The sequence below is a fragment of the Bicyclus anynana genome, chromosome 20 (assembly GCF_947172395.1).
Source record: "Bicyclus anynana chromosome 20, ilBicAnyn1.1, whole genome shotgun sequence".
NCBI classification, from domain to species: domain Eukaryota; kingdom Metazoa; phylum Arthropoda; class Insecta; order Lepidoptera; family Nymphalidae; genus Bicyclus; species Bicyclus anynana.
This window is the reverse complement of record NC_069102.1, coordinates 5,306,236-5,322,592: the sequence shown is the minus strand read 5'-3', so window position 1 is coordinate 5,322,592 and position 16,357 is coordinate 5,306,236. Positions and strand designations below refer to the sequence as shown.

Sequence of the window (16,357 nt, the reverse complement as noted above, 5' to 3'; positions counted from 1 at the left end):
GGATTCATAAGGTATACCTAAAGGTGACGAAAATGCGGTAGTTAACATTTTGGAAACATTATATCTGAAGCCCTCCAACCCGCATTGCAGCAGTGTGGTGGGTCTAAACTCTTTATGCCCTGTCCTGTAAGGAGGGAGGCCTGGCCCTTTAGTGAACTCTTTAAATAGGCTGATAAGGATGTAGGTTTAGGGTGCCATTGGCGCTGTAGGCCGAAGATATCCTAGCATGCCGGATTTTAGCTCAACGAGCTGAAGTGGCAATGGGCGGGGCACTTAGTTCAAAGAGTCGATGGACGTTGGAATCCCAAGGTGCTGGAATGGTCCGATCCCGCACAACAAAGCGCAGTGTTGGTCGACTCCCCACTAGATGGACTGACGACATCAAGCGAGTCGCAGGGATTCGCTGGATGCAGGTGGCTCAGGATCGTGATGTTTGCAAGTCCCTACAAAAGGCCTATGTCCTGCAGTGGACGTCCATCGGCTGATATCATAATGGTGACGATACTTAATCAAATTCTGTATACCTTGTTTATATTTTCACAATATCAATAGGGTTCGTGGAACAAAATTTAACTTTTGTTCAAGAAATTGCTAACTTCGAAGGGACGAAAGTTAATAAAAACCTTGTTGTACTTAGTTAATCCTCCTTCAACTTTCTACTTGGTGATCTCAAGTTGAGCTAAGTGTTATTGGAATAGGTATCGAAAATTAAAAAGTTTTATAAGAGTTATAAATCAATTATATTTACGTCCGCAACCAATTTCGCTACGAAGACCAGTTTTGAGACTGGAGAGGAGATATTTTAGTGCACAAATGTTTGCTGTTATGCAGGTGCACTCTCCGATTCCTTCGCCTCATGATTTGATGAGAAAGATACGGAATTGACTGAAGATCACTTTGTGACTTCGGAGTCAGAGTAACTTTTTGTTTCAAGTCAAAATTCAATTATTTCAATTAGGCTTTTGGCTGGTGGGAGGCTTAGGCCGTGGCTAGTTACCACCGTACCGGCAAAGACGTACCGCCAAGCAATTTAGTGTTCCGGCACGATGTCGTGTAGAAACCGAAAGGGGTGTGGATTTTTATCCTCCTCCTAGCAAGTTAGCCCGATTCCATCTTAGATTACATCATCACTTACCATCAGGTGAGATTGTAGTCAAGGGCTAACTTGTAAAGATAAAAAAAGAATGATTGACTCGTATATTAAATACATCATATTGAGCTATTTATTAAAGAAATTGAAACCATAGAAACGAGATAAGATGTATGGAGAGTCTAAAGAGATTTCCGTTAAGGTGGAAGGAAAATTTATTTTCTCATTTGGTTCACGCATTAATTACTTCAACATCCTTGATATCGATTGGCACCCAACTTGGGGCGTCATGATTGTAATTTTTTTTTAACAATATTTATTTACGTAAATTCGACAAATATTGCTCTTACATCTTAATACACTACGTAAGAGAAAACCCACATTAAGAATAGGTGTAGGTCATCATCATCATCATCAATATCGACCCATATTCGGCTCACTGCTGAGCTCGAGTCTCCTCTCAGAAGAGAGGGGTTAGGTCAATAGTCAACCACGCTGGCCCTTTATACCAGAGAATTAGGAAAATTCTCTGGTATGCAGGTTTCCTCACGAAGTTTTTCCTTCACCGTTTGAGACACGTGATATTTAATTTCTTAAAACGCACACAACTGAAAAGTTGGAAGTTCCCCGGACCGGATTCAAACCTGCACCCTCCGGAATCGTAGGCAGAGGTCATATACACTGGGCTATCACAGTGTAAGCTATTTCGATTTAGCAAAAATTAAAAAAAAAATGTTAGAAAAAACGGACTTAATAAATAAAACTTCCAGTTCAGAGAAGGGATATTACGTAAACAGGTAAGTACTTTACAACGTGAGCTTCTGAAAGCCGAGCTAATCTATGTGTAAGCTACTTTAATTGATAGGTGATACGTGATCTCTGTTTGATTTCTCTTGGCAGCCTCTCTGGTAATGTTTACATTTTGTCCGTGGATATTTAAGCAGGGTCCAGACGAGTGTAACGCGTAATGTAAGATTACGTGTAATAAAGCGTCAACAGTGTGGATGGCACTTGGACTCCAAAGCTAATTGTCTACACGAATGTATATCAAGAACGATTTCCAATATAATATAATCCAGAATAGTTGCTACGAACATGCCGAATAGGAAGGTCGTGATAGCTAGTGCTGCTTTTATTTTTATGTATTTATTAAATGAAGACCGGAAACGTTTGGAGCGTCGATAGTAAAGCTAATAGTACATTTTGATATAAGTGCGGTAAGTTGAAAATTACAGCCGAGGCTATATTGCAGCTCGAGCCGAAGGCGAGAGCAATAGTAAGGAAGCAGAGGCTGTAATTATGAAAGTGCACGTATGTCATACGAGGTTTTATAACACATTTGCGAGGAAACACACTTTCTGAAAATGAATTTGCATCTTTGCCTGTTTTCCATATGATGACATTTTGGCACACTTGTCATTTTTACACAGATAGCGAAGTGCGAGCACCAGCGGTTTTTTTTTAGGAAAATGCACCAAAGACATAAGTATTACTCATCAAGTAAATTAATATTTTTGCGTTCATGTTAATTATAAATGGTTGTCCAAATTATTAAAATGAAAGAATTAAATGTTTATTTATTATGTTTTATCTCACAAAGTTAATTTTATTCATAAAATGTTGGGCATTTTTCTGACATAAAAACTTTTTGCTAAGGTTTAAAAGAGTACCGTTCGTTTTAGAAGGATGATAAAGTTTTTATATTACATTACAGCACATGTGCATTTTACTTTACATTACGGCACATGTGCGTAATGAGATACATTACAATATTGAAATTGTTGAAAAAAGAGATACTTTTTTTATTTTTATACTGTACGAGGAATTGTGTTATAAATTATATAAAAGAAGACCTTATTTGCTTGTGAGACTCGTCTGGACCCGGCTTTAGACATTCGCTAGATGCCGTGACAATATTATAAATAGGTACTTTAAAAACAAAACACGTCTTTCTTGGAGTTCTTATGTTATTGACACATTTGTTTGCAAACTGATAGAATCTATTAAAACTGCATAAAACTCTAACTTGGTTGTTATTTGCTAGCTGTTCTTTATTATTTACCTTTGGAAGAAAATCTTTGATTTGTACTTTCGACAGATTAATTCTTGATAAAATTGAAATGTTGTTATCGAAAGTAAATTTTCAGTTTGAATATTGGTCCGTTTACTTTGTATGAAAATCTACGATTAAATTGTATTAAACATTTGACGGCCTCCGTGGCGCAGTGGTATGCGCTGTGGGTTTAGAAGACGGAGGTCCTGGGTTCTAACCCCGGCTGGGACGGTTTTCTTAAATGGTTCAGGTCTGTCTGGTGGGAGGCTTCGGCCGTGGTTAGTTACCACCCTATCGGCAAAGACGTATCGCCATGCGATTTAGCATTCCGGTACGAAGTCATGTAGAAACCGAAAGGTGTGTGGATTTTCATCCTACTCTTAACAAGTTAGCCCGCTATCATCCAAGATTGCATCAAAACTTTCCATCAGGTGAGATTGTGGTCAAGGGCTAACTTGTAAAGAATAAAGAAAATAAAAAAAACTCTTTGTTGTCTGATTAGAAAGCATTAAGTTATCCTAAGTTATCTTAAGTGTATTAATTAAGCATTTATTAGTCATCATATCCCAGGGCACACTTAATCGTGGGAGTTTTTTCTTGGACAAACACGAAAACGAAACGAAAACACGCTCTACCATTGACTGCTCATAAAATCAACATCATTATCAGCCTATATTCGGCTTACTACTGAGCACGAGTCTCATCTCAGAATGTGAGGAGGTAGACCAATAGTCCACCACGCTGGCCTAATGCGGATTGGCAGACTTCACACTCGCAGAGAATTAAAAAAAAATCTCAAATACCTATGTAGGTTTCCTCACGATAATTTTCCTTCAATATTTGAGACACGTGATATTTAATTTCTTAAAATGCACACAACTGAAAAGTTGGAGATACAAGCCCCAGACCGGATTCGAACTTACGAGATTCATATCTATACTAATATTATAAAGCTGAAGAGTTTGTTTGTTTCTTTGCTTGAACGCGCTAATCTCAGGAACCACTGGTCCGATTTGAAAAAATATTTCAGTGTTAGATAGCCCATTTATCAAAGAAGGCAATACGCTACATTTTATTCCCATATTCCTACGGGACCGGAAACCACGCAGGTGAAACCGCACGGCGTCTACTAGTCACTCATAAAGTAAAACCACCAAATCCAGACTTCGTTTCTCAGCTTGAGTCTAAAATTTTAGTAATTAAGTGCTTCATTATTGTAAATTAGTTCCACGCAAAATTATTATGTTTGCTACTACTAATACAAAATATTGATATTACCGCACTTTATAGCACAGTAAAGTTTTAGTAGCAATAAGTCTACTTTAGACTTTTCCCAGCGGTGAAATAAGAACCGCTTTACGAGCGAACGTATTGAAAAATAAATTAATTTAATAGAAACTTATTCGTATTTACTGTGAACTTATTCTCTTTGTTGTCTGGCCAAGTTCTTTTATAGACAACGAATGCTGTTTCTATAACAAAATACATTTTGCATTTTATTATTTTAAAGGCGACAGAATTTCATCAGTTTTGCAAGACTGGTGTACAATTTAAATAATTAAAGTCGGGTCTTTGCATCTACTATGAAGTAAAATACAGTATATAGTACTGCATTTCTACATAATTTCTATTTCTGCGGTATAATTAAGTTGGCTAGTATAGGCTTTAAAGAGGGTCTCCTCACTGGTACGTCTCTCAATAAGTATATAAAAATAATAAGCCTATAGAAAAATCACGTTACAGTCTACCTAATTAATTACACAAGAACGCTAAAGAATTGCTATGATTAAACTGCTGCAAATTAAATGTGACATGGGGATAACAAAACAATACCTGACTGAGTTCATTGTAAATTTGAGCCTGAGCTTGCTTATTGGTTGATCCCCCACCAGGTGGACTGACGACATCAAGCGAGTCGCTGGATGTAGACAGCTCAGTATCGTAACGTTTGGAAGTCCCTATAAAAGGCCTATGTCCTGCAGTGAACGTCCATTGGATGATAATGATGATGATGAACCCTTTATTAATAAATCACTTGCATAAACACCTAACTCTGTAAATTAAACTGGATTTCTTTATCAAACTTTTACATTTTAATATCCGCTATTCCACAACAGTTGGAATTAATTAGACCTATTCGAGAAAGGCAAGTGGGCAATTAAAACTCTCAACCTGGTAATTTCTTAGCTTCAGCCGGCGTGCCTAGTTAATAGGTCTTGCCGGGCACGAGTGTACTCGTAAATAAATGCATTTTAGTTTTGCATAGTAAGCTATCCTACAATTTACCCGTTCCTTTTAGCTCTGTAACTATATATACACTAGCAGACCCGGTCAAGCTTCGCTTTGACTTATATGCACTTCTTCACTATCTCTACCCTACCCCTTCCCTACCTCTACCCTACCCCTACCCTACTTCGGTTTCATTTGTTACAAAAAATGTGATAAATGACAACCGCTTTTGTGCAAACTTCACATATGCCATCTACTAAATAGTCCGAACAAATCCTTAAACATTTGGTTTGAATAGCTTGTGTTCTAAAATTACAACGAAAAGTGGCATTGATTTTTATACCAATGTAAATTATTTCTCTTGGAAAAATCAAAGACATAAAAAAAGACATTTACGAATTCGTTAACCTATAGAATAAATCTTAAAAAAATTAAAAGTTTTCGGAAATATAAACTTTAATTTACGCGCACACGTAAATTTTAATCATTTGTCAGTATTTCTGAACGCACGTATAAATGTCAATCAACAGTATTTGACAGAATGGACAACAAATGTTTGACAGGTACTAAACAAAGTAACATTTATAGAAAATTATTCTTCGTTCATAATTATTTATTCTTCAAGTTTTTATTTATTTTTAAGATGTATTCTGCTATTCTTGGCGGAGACAAATCCAACGAATCAAAAGCCATGAAAATCGGTCCAGCAGATCTCGAGTTATAAGTGTTGTAACAAACACGACTTTCTTTTATATATATATATTTGTAATTAAACTCGAATGGTGGCGTTAAACATAAAAAAAAGTAATTAGTCGCATTTTTTGGGAAAAACTTACTTTGAAGTAGAAAAACTTAAACGTAAATTACTTGAAACTACTAAAATTACACAAAACAATATTTTTTTTTTAAATCTTTACAATACAGAAATCAAGTTTAAGCAAACAAAAAATCCCACTAATTATCCGATGTCCCTTTCCGTATCCATCCACATGCTTGTATTATGTGTCTCTTAGGTTTACGATAACATTGTCCATCCATTAATGAGAATTGAATTGTGGCGAGTTATCAGGGCATGACACGACGTAATTAACCAATTAACGACGACCGGCCGACTACCGAGAGTATTGTTCGTAGAATAAAGACTTGCTATACGTTTGAGAATATAATAAGTCTTTGTTTTCAGCTATTGACGGCATCGAGTCAATTCAGGTTACTTCCTTGTGTGAAAAGAAATCAATTACTCTAAATATAGTGCCTGTTGGCCTATTAATTTCTGGAGTATTTTTAATTAGAACTTTATTAGAATGAAACTTAATTGGAATGTAATAATTATGAAAGTTACTTTGTGTGTTCTGTTATCAACCCATATTTGGCTCACTGCTGAGCTCAAGTCGCCTCTCAGAATGAGAGGGGTTAGGCCAATAGTCCACCACGCTGGCCCAATGCGAATTGGCAGACTTCACACACGCAGAGAATTAAGAAAATTCTCTGGTATGCAGGTTCCCCCACGATTTTTTCTTCACCGTTTGAGACACGACATCAACAGAAAAGTTGGAGGTGCATGCCCCGGAACGGATTCGAACTCACACCACCCGGAATCGGAGGCAGAGGTCATATCCACTGTTCTATCACGGTAGGTATATAATACTCATAAAAAATGAAAATAAAATGTAGTCATGTACCTAGTAGTAGTATACGTCAAAGATCATACCGGACGTACATTTTCCATTGGCAACGGATAGGAGGACATCCGGATGAAATCAGCTTGTCACACAAAAATTTACGACCTTTGTCAACATTGATATTTTCTGGATAACAGCGGAAATTAGATTTGTTACGCTGTCTCTATTTTGTCTTTTATGTTTTCTTTTGAGGGAAAATTTGCGTAGCGACTCGAGTTGATCATAATTTTAAGGCGCCTGTAATTTTACACCACGGACGGCAGTAACATTGGCCTACTTTGTAGACTAGCTGACGACCGTGACTTCGTTCGCTTGTAAACAAATAAATGATTTTTGCACGGACTCGCCCACTGGGTTTCGAATGTAAAATCCTTATATCAGAAAACGACAATGATAGGTTTAAAGAACTTGAACTAACTAAAAATGGCTATGTAGTTAGTCTGTACGCCGTAGAAGTAGGTGCGAGAAGATTAATAGCAAAATCTCTCTATAACTTGCTTATAGACCTTGGCGTCTCTAGAAGTGCAGCTAGTTCTATATTAGAACGAGTATCCAAAGTTGCTCTAATAGGAGCTTACCAAATTTGGCTAGGCAGGGAGAACAACACGAGCAGAGAACGGGGAGTGTTGATCGATCGACAAGGAATTCCTTAACACTACATCCTGTAGTCACAAGTTCAGGACTCTGCTCAGAGTTTTCTCTCTACCGCACGATGGACCCGACACCCGCACGGTGAATTCATGGAATGCTAAGATATTCGTCTCCCCTTTTAGAAATAAAGGGTCGTGACAGACAAACAGACGAATAACAAAGAGATCATCTAAGGTTCGGTTTTTTCCTTTTGAAGCACGGAATCCTAAAAATAAAAAATAACAAAGATCTTCCTTCTCGTCGGAGGAATATAACTTATCGCATCCTGTGAAAGATACGTAGAAATAATACAATGAACGAACTAACTCGAAATCGTCTACCTACGCAGGTGTCAATCATCCCAAATTATGAACAAATTTTGTACTAAATCTGTCTCAAAGGGAATTCAAATAAAAGGCTTTTCCAGACAGTTATTAAATTCATCACAGATAAGCTAAGTTACGACTTACGAGTATCCTAATAATGTTAGAATTGTTTCAAAAGTGTAGCAAATATTACATTCCTTTGGATACAAACAAACGCATTTTCAATTAGATAATTTGTGTATCAAGTTCTTTAGCAAATAACACGGGTAAAGTATGAAAAGGTCTGATGTAATTATAATTATGAAAATTGTTCCGCCGGTGAAAATTCGTTTTGTATTTGCGGGTTGCTAGCCAAGATATTATATTTTGCGACACGGAAAGAGCGTCATTTTGACTTTTGAACTAATGGCCTGCGAGGGCTATACCTACCTCATTTTATGAAGGCCGAAAGTCTAAGCACCTACCATAGGTAAGAATGGTAGCCTTTTATGGAGTTCGGACAGTAAATATTTAAAAAATACGGTTTATACCCTCTAGCTTCTGGACTTCTGATCTAGATAATTGAGGACCTAGAGCAGAGGTTTCCAAACATTTGTTTCTCTCTCTTCTCTCATTTTCTTCAAATATATCTGCATCTTTCTGTAGATTCCATGCAGCTACATTTCTACCATTTTCCGAAATTCAACAGATTATGTGAAAATTACATTTTTTTTTATTTCTGTATTTCATCTACGTGAAATTTAGTTTTTTACTATTTCCGCGGAAACCTTTTTTTATACTCTACAAGTTATCCCTTGACTATAATCTCAACTCTCCTCCTCGCAATCTAATATAGCGGGATAACTTGTTAGAAGGTTGAAAACTCACACCCTTTTCGGTTTTTACACGGCATCATACCGGACCGCTAAATCGCTTGGCGGTACGTCTTTGTCGGTATGGTGGTATCTAGCCACGACCGCAGCCTCCCACCAACCAAAAACGATGAATTACGGTTGACTTCCAACCATATCTAGATGTATACTTTTTACTAATAGGTTTTATAAAGAGATAAACTTTGTGGTATTGTTTAGGGTAATCTCTGAATCTCACAAACCGATTTTGAAAATTTTTTTCCACTAGAAAACCACGTTATTTATGAGTGTCATATATTGAAGGCTATACCTATTTTATCCCCTGTCTTCTAACCATTTTCGTCTTGGACGACGGGCGTTCTCAGATAACCCGTTTCTCGTTATCACAAGTTTAGGTATAAGCGACAGAAAGAAAAATCATGGCAATCATGATAAAACCATAAACGAATATTTGCAAATCTCAGCCTAACCTTAACCTTTTATGACTCGTAATATTACATCTTTACCAAAATTTCATAAACCTACGAATATGTTTGCGAAGGACCACCCACCGGGAATACGACTCTACCTGTTGCTTATTGGCACAAATCCAAACTCATACGCTGTTATTAGGCAGCGTATATCTGAGAAAGAGCTCCTTAACCTAATTTATTAGACAGACGCGCATAAACGTTACTTACACGTAGGCTTGGAGGCGTAAAATATTAGGCAGCCTGAACACTAAATAGTGAATTAGATCAATAGTTGATACACTAGCCCGATGGCTCAATTACTATTTAGGGAGATGCTTCATTAGTGCGTTGCTGCGTTACAACTTATCAACGCATTGTATGGCACAACATGCAATGCGACGATGCACGACGTCGCAGCGCAAGAGGACGACGCAGGCACCCAGTCAGTATCAACAATGGATCGAAACAAGTGAAACTCTGTCCGTTGAAGTAAGCGCCGTTGAAACTCCGTCGAAGCAATGCTTTAATGTGGTTGTCATCTGTATTAATATAATAAAGAGGTAATGTGGTATTATAGGGGGTAATCTCTGGATATAAAAAATCTGGATCTATTGAACTGATTTTGAAAATTCTTTTATCACTAGAAAGCGTGTATTTGTTATCCCCGTATTGTAACGGGTACAGAAACTACGCGAGTGAAAACGTCCACTAGTTTAAAATATATGAAAAACGAAGATCCGTTGCAACGCTAATGAGGCGTCGCTCTATGCAGGAAATGTTAACTTTTCTTAATGTACTTTTCGAGGCACAGGGTCTCCATCATCTTCGCTGATTGATACGGGCTGATTTTTACTGAAAATTTCTTTCAAGAAAGAAAAGCTCAATATTTCATACCCCGGCCCAAAACTCGAACCCAAGACCTCGTCATTCGTAGCCACATAGTCTAAGCACTGGTGCAGCAAGGCAGTCGTTTGCAAGTCCCCTTAAAACCTTAATAACACAAACGATGGCGTACAATGTGTTTGCTAAGGGACGTAACGTTCGGGCTTGTATAGTTGACTTGGGTGTACCGTGAGCTAGTTCGTTAAACGTGGTTAGGTGCAGCCAACATTACGGAATACTTTACCAACTAATAATTTCATATAAAACCCTTGTTTCGTTGAAACATCGTTCGATGAATGATGATTTTCGGCCGTGGCTAGTTACCACCCTATCGGCAAAGACGTACCGCCAAGGGATTTAGCGTTCCGGCACAATGCCGTGTAGAAACCGAAAGGGGTGTGGATTTTCGTCCTCCTCCTAACAAGTTAGCCCGCTTTCATCTTAGACTGCATCATCACTTACCATCAGGTGAGATTGCAGTCAAGGACTAACTTGTAAAGAATAAAAAAAAAAAGATGAACTGATGGATGTTATCCACAAGGTGTTGGTCGACCCTACAATCTATAAAGTGGATTGATGAGATCAAATGTGTCGTGGAAGCCGCTGGTTAATACACCACCATCATTATTAACAGCCGATGGACGTCCACTGCTGGACAAAGGCCTTTTGCGTGGACTTCAAAACTAAACGGTCTGAAGCCGCCAGCATCCAACGGCTTCCTGCAACCCGCTTGATGTCCTCGGTCGACCAACACTGCACTTTCCAGTGCGGGGTCGCCATTCCAGCACCTTGGCACACAAATTCCATCGGCTCTACAAACTATGTACTCTACCCAGCTTCGCGACTCGCTGAGCTATGTTAGTAACTTTGGTTCTTCTGCGCATCTCCTCATTTCTGATTCTCGTAGAGAAACTTCAAGCATAGCTCGCTCCATCGCCCGTTGAGTGACTTTATGTCGTCTTATGAGTGTCAAAGTTAGCGGCCAATTTAATTTAAACACACTATACACAATTAGAAGACGTTGAATAAAATGTAATGTGCCAACACTTTCATTCAATACATGCATAAGCAAATTTTATAGAATACGAGCATATAGAGTCCTATTACGCCTAGGAACGACTACGTACTGTTTACGTAATCTTGTCAGGAATTTATAGCTTTTACGTAAAGGAATTCAAAAATACGAATTACTTCCATACGTCAAGAAAACGTACGTCATTGTCCAGATGACGTGTTTCTAACTATTAAAAACCTTTCTTCTGAATGATGAGTAACTCCCAATTACAACAAAAAAAAACTGATATGAACTAAGAAGATTGGAATTGTTGAGATTCAGCGGCACGTGAGATAGTGTGCAATTGACTTTACAATATATTTGGTTATTTTGGTTAATTTTTAATTATTTATTGAAATATATGTATTCTATTATTTATTTTTAATCAACTCGAATAACGTTACATTTGAAAACAAAATGTTTTTTTAAGTAAACTAGACTACACGCAAAGCCGAAGGAGTTTTGCATCAAATTTTTCAACATACTCGTACGTATATAACCAAATTTGTTATACTTTGTAGTATTGTTTTTATACATTTCAACTGTTAATGTCAGTTTCTTTGACGGTATTCAGAGGCGTGCACTTTATAGATGCAAAAATGCTATGCCCTTTTTTAAAGATTGATTACAAACCTATATTTTTCAAATAGACAAGGAATTTTCCATTTAGTGCCATTTGTACTTACAATGCCTACCCTAGTTATAAGCATTGTACACACCACTCATGGTTCATGTTACCAAATAATAGTTCCGCAAACGGTATGTGTGTCCATCGCATCGAGAGAATTAGAAATGCGTGCGGTTCAAAGTGGTAGTCTACGATCACCACGATCGTTACTTCCAGGAATACATTGAAAGACGGTCGTTTTACGGCTCACAAGAGATTGGTGTTACGACTTACTTTTAATGTTTTAGCAACATTTTACAACTACCCCACGCTTTGGTCGATTTGATCCAATGTAATCCAATATACCCTCAATAGCTTATCGAAATAAAGTGGAATTAGAGACGTCTTAAGTCGTTGGACATATGTATCACTGATTATGTATGTTATAGACGTCGTTTGTTTTGTTTAAGACATAGGGCAACTTATTTTAAATAATTTTTTCTAGAAATTAGTCGAATTATTTTTCTAGTAAAAAGTGCGAATCTTACATCTAAATATTATTATCAATAGAAAAGCAAATAATCACTCTTCACTAATTATCATACACTGCTTGACGTAAAAAAGAGAAAAGGTAGGTAGTGGTTTAGTTATACGTTCGCTGAAAACTGATTTTGCGAACGTTCTGGCTTCAAATCTAGGATATTCACAATATAACCCAAAACCGACGAACATAATGAAAGAATTGATGCGAATAGAAGAAGCAAGGGATAACAAGGGATAACCATACGGGAACGAGACGTGATGTACCTAATATGTATGTAGGTGTATGAATATACTTATACCTACAATTATAATAAGAAAGTGTAGAAAAAAACACGGTTCTTCGTAACGTTTTAATCAAATGCGTTGGCAGTTTGTACTAAAGCTGAAACTTCTTATAATGGCTTAAACAAAATTGCTCTGTTTTTTTCTAGAAACGAAGATTACAAAACACAATTTAGAATTAATTTGGAGAGGAGAAAATCCTCACTTAACACCACAGACTAAAAGAAAATAGATACAGAAAATGAATGTCAAGAAACACTTGGCAAATAAGCTGTTTTTTTTGTGGAAAAACGAACGTAGGATAATAGATTATCTCTTTTTTTTTTATTAGGATATAGATTAGGCAGATCTCGCTCCGCCAAGACCATTATTATTATTAATATATTATATTAAACTTATTTATGAAAGTCTTAAGCTCTCTACAAACCAATATTCTGAACATGCAAGTGGGTGTAATCTGTTGCAAATCATATAGAAACGGCCAAGAAAGTATACTAGTTATACAATTAAAACTTGGCATGTTTAAGGAGAAGGCTGCTGATCAAATATCTTGAAAATTTGGTCTTTCTAGCAGGAACCAGACTGAATTTATAAGCAGGGATACGACGAAACGTTTCGCGAAAAGGTATTGTTGTGTGCAGCGGGAGCACTAATTACTATATTACATATATACGCATAGTATAGTAGCATAGTATACGAGTATGTCACAAGTTCAACTCATCCGTACGTTAGCTTTTAGCGTTGTCTGTTCTATTATACTAATATTATAAATGTGAAAATCCGTCTGTCTGTCACTTACCTCGCGCACGAACGAATTTTCGCGACTCCTAGTAATAAACAAATTATTTTCGTGTTGTCTCGTCTAACTTTTTCATAGTCTGTGATTACTTAACACTAAACACAAAGGTATTCAAATTAGTTGTACCCATTACCAATGGAACAATGTAACCGCATACACAACCGTGGAATATGTGTTACAAATCTCATGCATAGCAAGTAGTCGTGTTGTTCACTGTTTACCCACTACCATGAGATTAGCTCAGATTATGACACTGTTTGTCTATCACCACATTAGAGCCGTGACAAACGCCTTACAATTAAATTGAGACTCTAATACTACATAGATAGAGTTTATTTCTCCTTAAAGGAGGCCTCTTCCGCAAATGAAATACGTTTCAATAAACAGTGAGTTCCCGAAACTCATTCTATCCGGTAAGTTGAACTGAAACAACGCATTTCGTGAAATTGATTTGCGGTGTATTAAACATTTATATGGAATTTATATTGGGATTCGGTTTCTGAACACAAATTAGGCGTGTTTATAAATATATCAACGCGGTTTCGTACTCGTATTTAGATGTAGGCACGATTTTGTGTAACAATGTTTGCTAAATCTAGGGTTGCCAACTTTAAAATATAGAAAATCAAAAATCACCTACAATTTGATTTTTTTTAAGCTTTACAAGTTAGTTCTTGACTACAATCTCACCTGATGGTAAGTGATGAAGCAATTTAAGATGAAAGCGGGCTAACTTGTAAGTAGTAAGATAGTAAGATGAAAATCCACAACCCTTTTGGTTTCTACACGACATCATACCTGAACGCTAAATCGCTTGGCGATACGCTTTTGCCGGTAGGGTAGTAATAAGTAACAGCCGAAGCCTCCCACCAGCCAATAATGGACCAATTAAGAAAGCCACAATCGGCCCAGCTGAGAATTGAACCCAGGACTTTCTTCTTGTAAATCCACAGTGCATACCACCTCTTGAATTTTACCGCAACCACTTTATAAAAAATATAAAGCAGCATGTACATTAATCCCTTAACGCCTAAGACGCCAAAAAAGAAGTCCTTCACGACCACTTCGCTTCAACATTTTCTTTGTTCTGTGTTCACGACTCTGTCGATGACAATAACGTTAGCCCCATGTTAGACTGCATCATCACTTACCATCAGGTGAGATTGTAGTTAAGGGCTAACTTGTAAAGAATAAAAAAAAACGTCAGACAACGTTTCTCAAGCTATACTTAACACAAGCTACACAGCGTCTTCGTCGGCGAAGATGAGGATGAAGTCCCCGATTTTCAACGTCATCCGCCCCTTGGTCACAGGAGTGTCAACACTTAAGCCAAAACACACCCTTTCCCGAATTGTCCAAAGACCAAGCTGTAGTCTTAATCCCTTAAGCTTACAAACTAACTGAAGGTGTTGCCTGGCGCCTCAAGTCTTGAAAGTCCAAAACCGGACTACATATTATTAAACCCCTGAACGCTCCCCGGACTTCTAAAGTAGGACAAATCCCGGAAAACTCTGACGGGTGGCAACCATTGAATTAATTACTAATTTGGGCTGTAAAATGTGCAATGTGGTTTATATTAGGGAATAAATCTTGGCTTGTTTTTGTCGATACTTGTTTGATTCATGCAGAAGGTATAATTAAGTCATTCGTTTGTTCTGTTTTGTGTACAATTGATTATTTATCTCAAAAGCGAAATATCTAAAGCGTATTTATTTCAGGGCGCAATTGTATTTTTCGATAATTACGCTGTAAAAAGTTGGAGGTGCATGGACCCCCCTGCACCGGATTCGAACCCACCACCCTCCGGAATTGGAGGCAGAGGCTATCACGTATCTATAAACTATATCGGCCATAAATTAAAGACATAGATTTGAATTTACACCTCAAACTTATTCAAACTAAAACTTAAGCCAGTATTGTTTAGGTCCAATTTACTTTGAAGAAAATTAAATGTTTATGATTATATTGTTATATGAAGTCTGAGCTTAAATCTGCTCGTTGCGTTGAGAATGCTCTGCTAATTGGTTGTCTATTTCTCGTCTCAAGATATGCTGTTCTGTCCATCTTGGGCCTCATTCGCACGAGAGTTAAAAAGCGTTGGCGCTTTTATAACGTTCCTAATTTAAAACACAACGCTTCTTTTCGAGCAGTGTTGCATTTTCAATTTTGGGCGTTGGAAATAGACCTTCGTTTAACTTCATACTATATTTGAACGCTTTTTAACGTCTGTAAAAAAACTCTCGTGCGAATGAGGGTTAAAGGGCTACAGAAAAAGTATCTATACTGCATTAAATCTATAAGTAGACACCAAAACAAAGCCGGCGCCACAGCTACACCGCGCAAACTATTGGCGTATTTACAAACAAATTGAGATGGAAAACGGAATTCTCGTTCCAGATTTAGAATTAAATGTAACAAAAATTGTTTACACGGTATTTTAGCAGACTCAAAAGTGATTACAAAAATAAGAAAACTAATATCGAACAAAGGTTATGTATGATTCACAAAATTTTGTTAGGCCAACTTAATTAACTAATCAAACTGCAACTAAAATAAGACCCTAGAATGGCAGAGAATGACCTTGGGTGAAGTCACGCACTTGTGAACGATGTGTATAGGGTTAAAGTTACACCCCCTTTTCCACTCTCCCCGCCTATCCCAAGTAACCTATAAAGAATTACACAGCAAGTAATTAACAACAAGTACCACAAGTCGTTGCAACGCGGCGATAACAGGTATTTGAAGGTGTTATTTACCCTGAACTTGGTAACTAGTATCTACATATACTAATCATCATCATCATAATTATCAGCCGATGGACGTCCACAGCTGGACATAGGCCTCTTGCATGGACTTCCAAACAAAACGATCTCGAGC

The 16,357-nt window shown here is 37.4% G+C and overlaps 1 protein-coding gene across 1 annotated transcript in view; it reads right to left on the bottom strand.

The window, feature by feature from the left end:
- LOC128198030 (high affinity cAMP-specific and IBMX-insensitive 3',5'-cyclic phosphodiesterase 8-like) overlaps positions 1-16,357 on the bottom strand; it is a 209,715-nt gene that overhangs the window by 163,624 nt on the left and 29,734 nt on the right. The gene's annotated exons all lie outside the window — the stretch shown is intronic.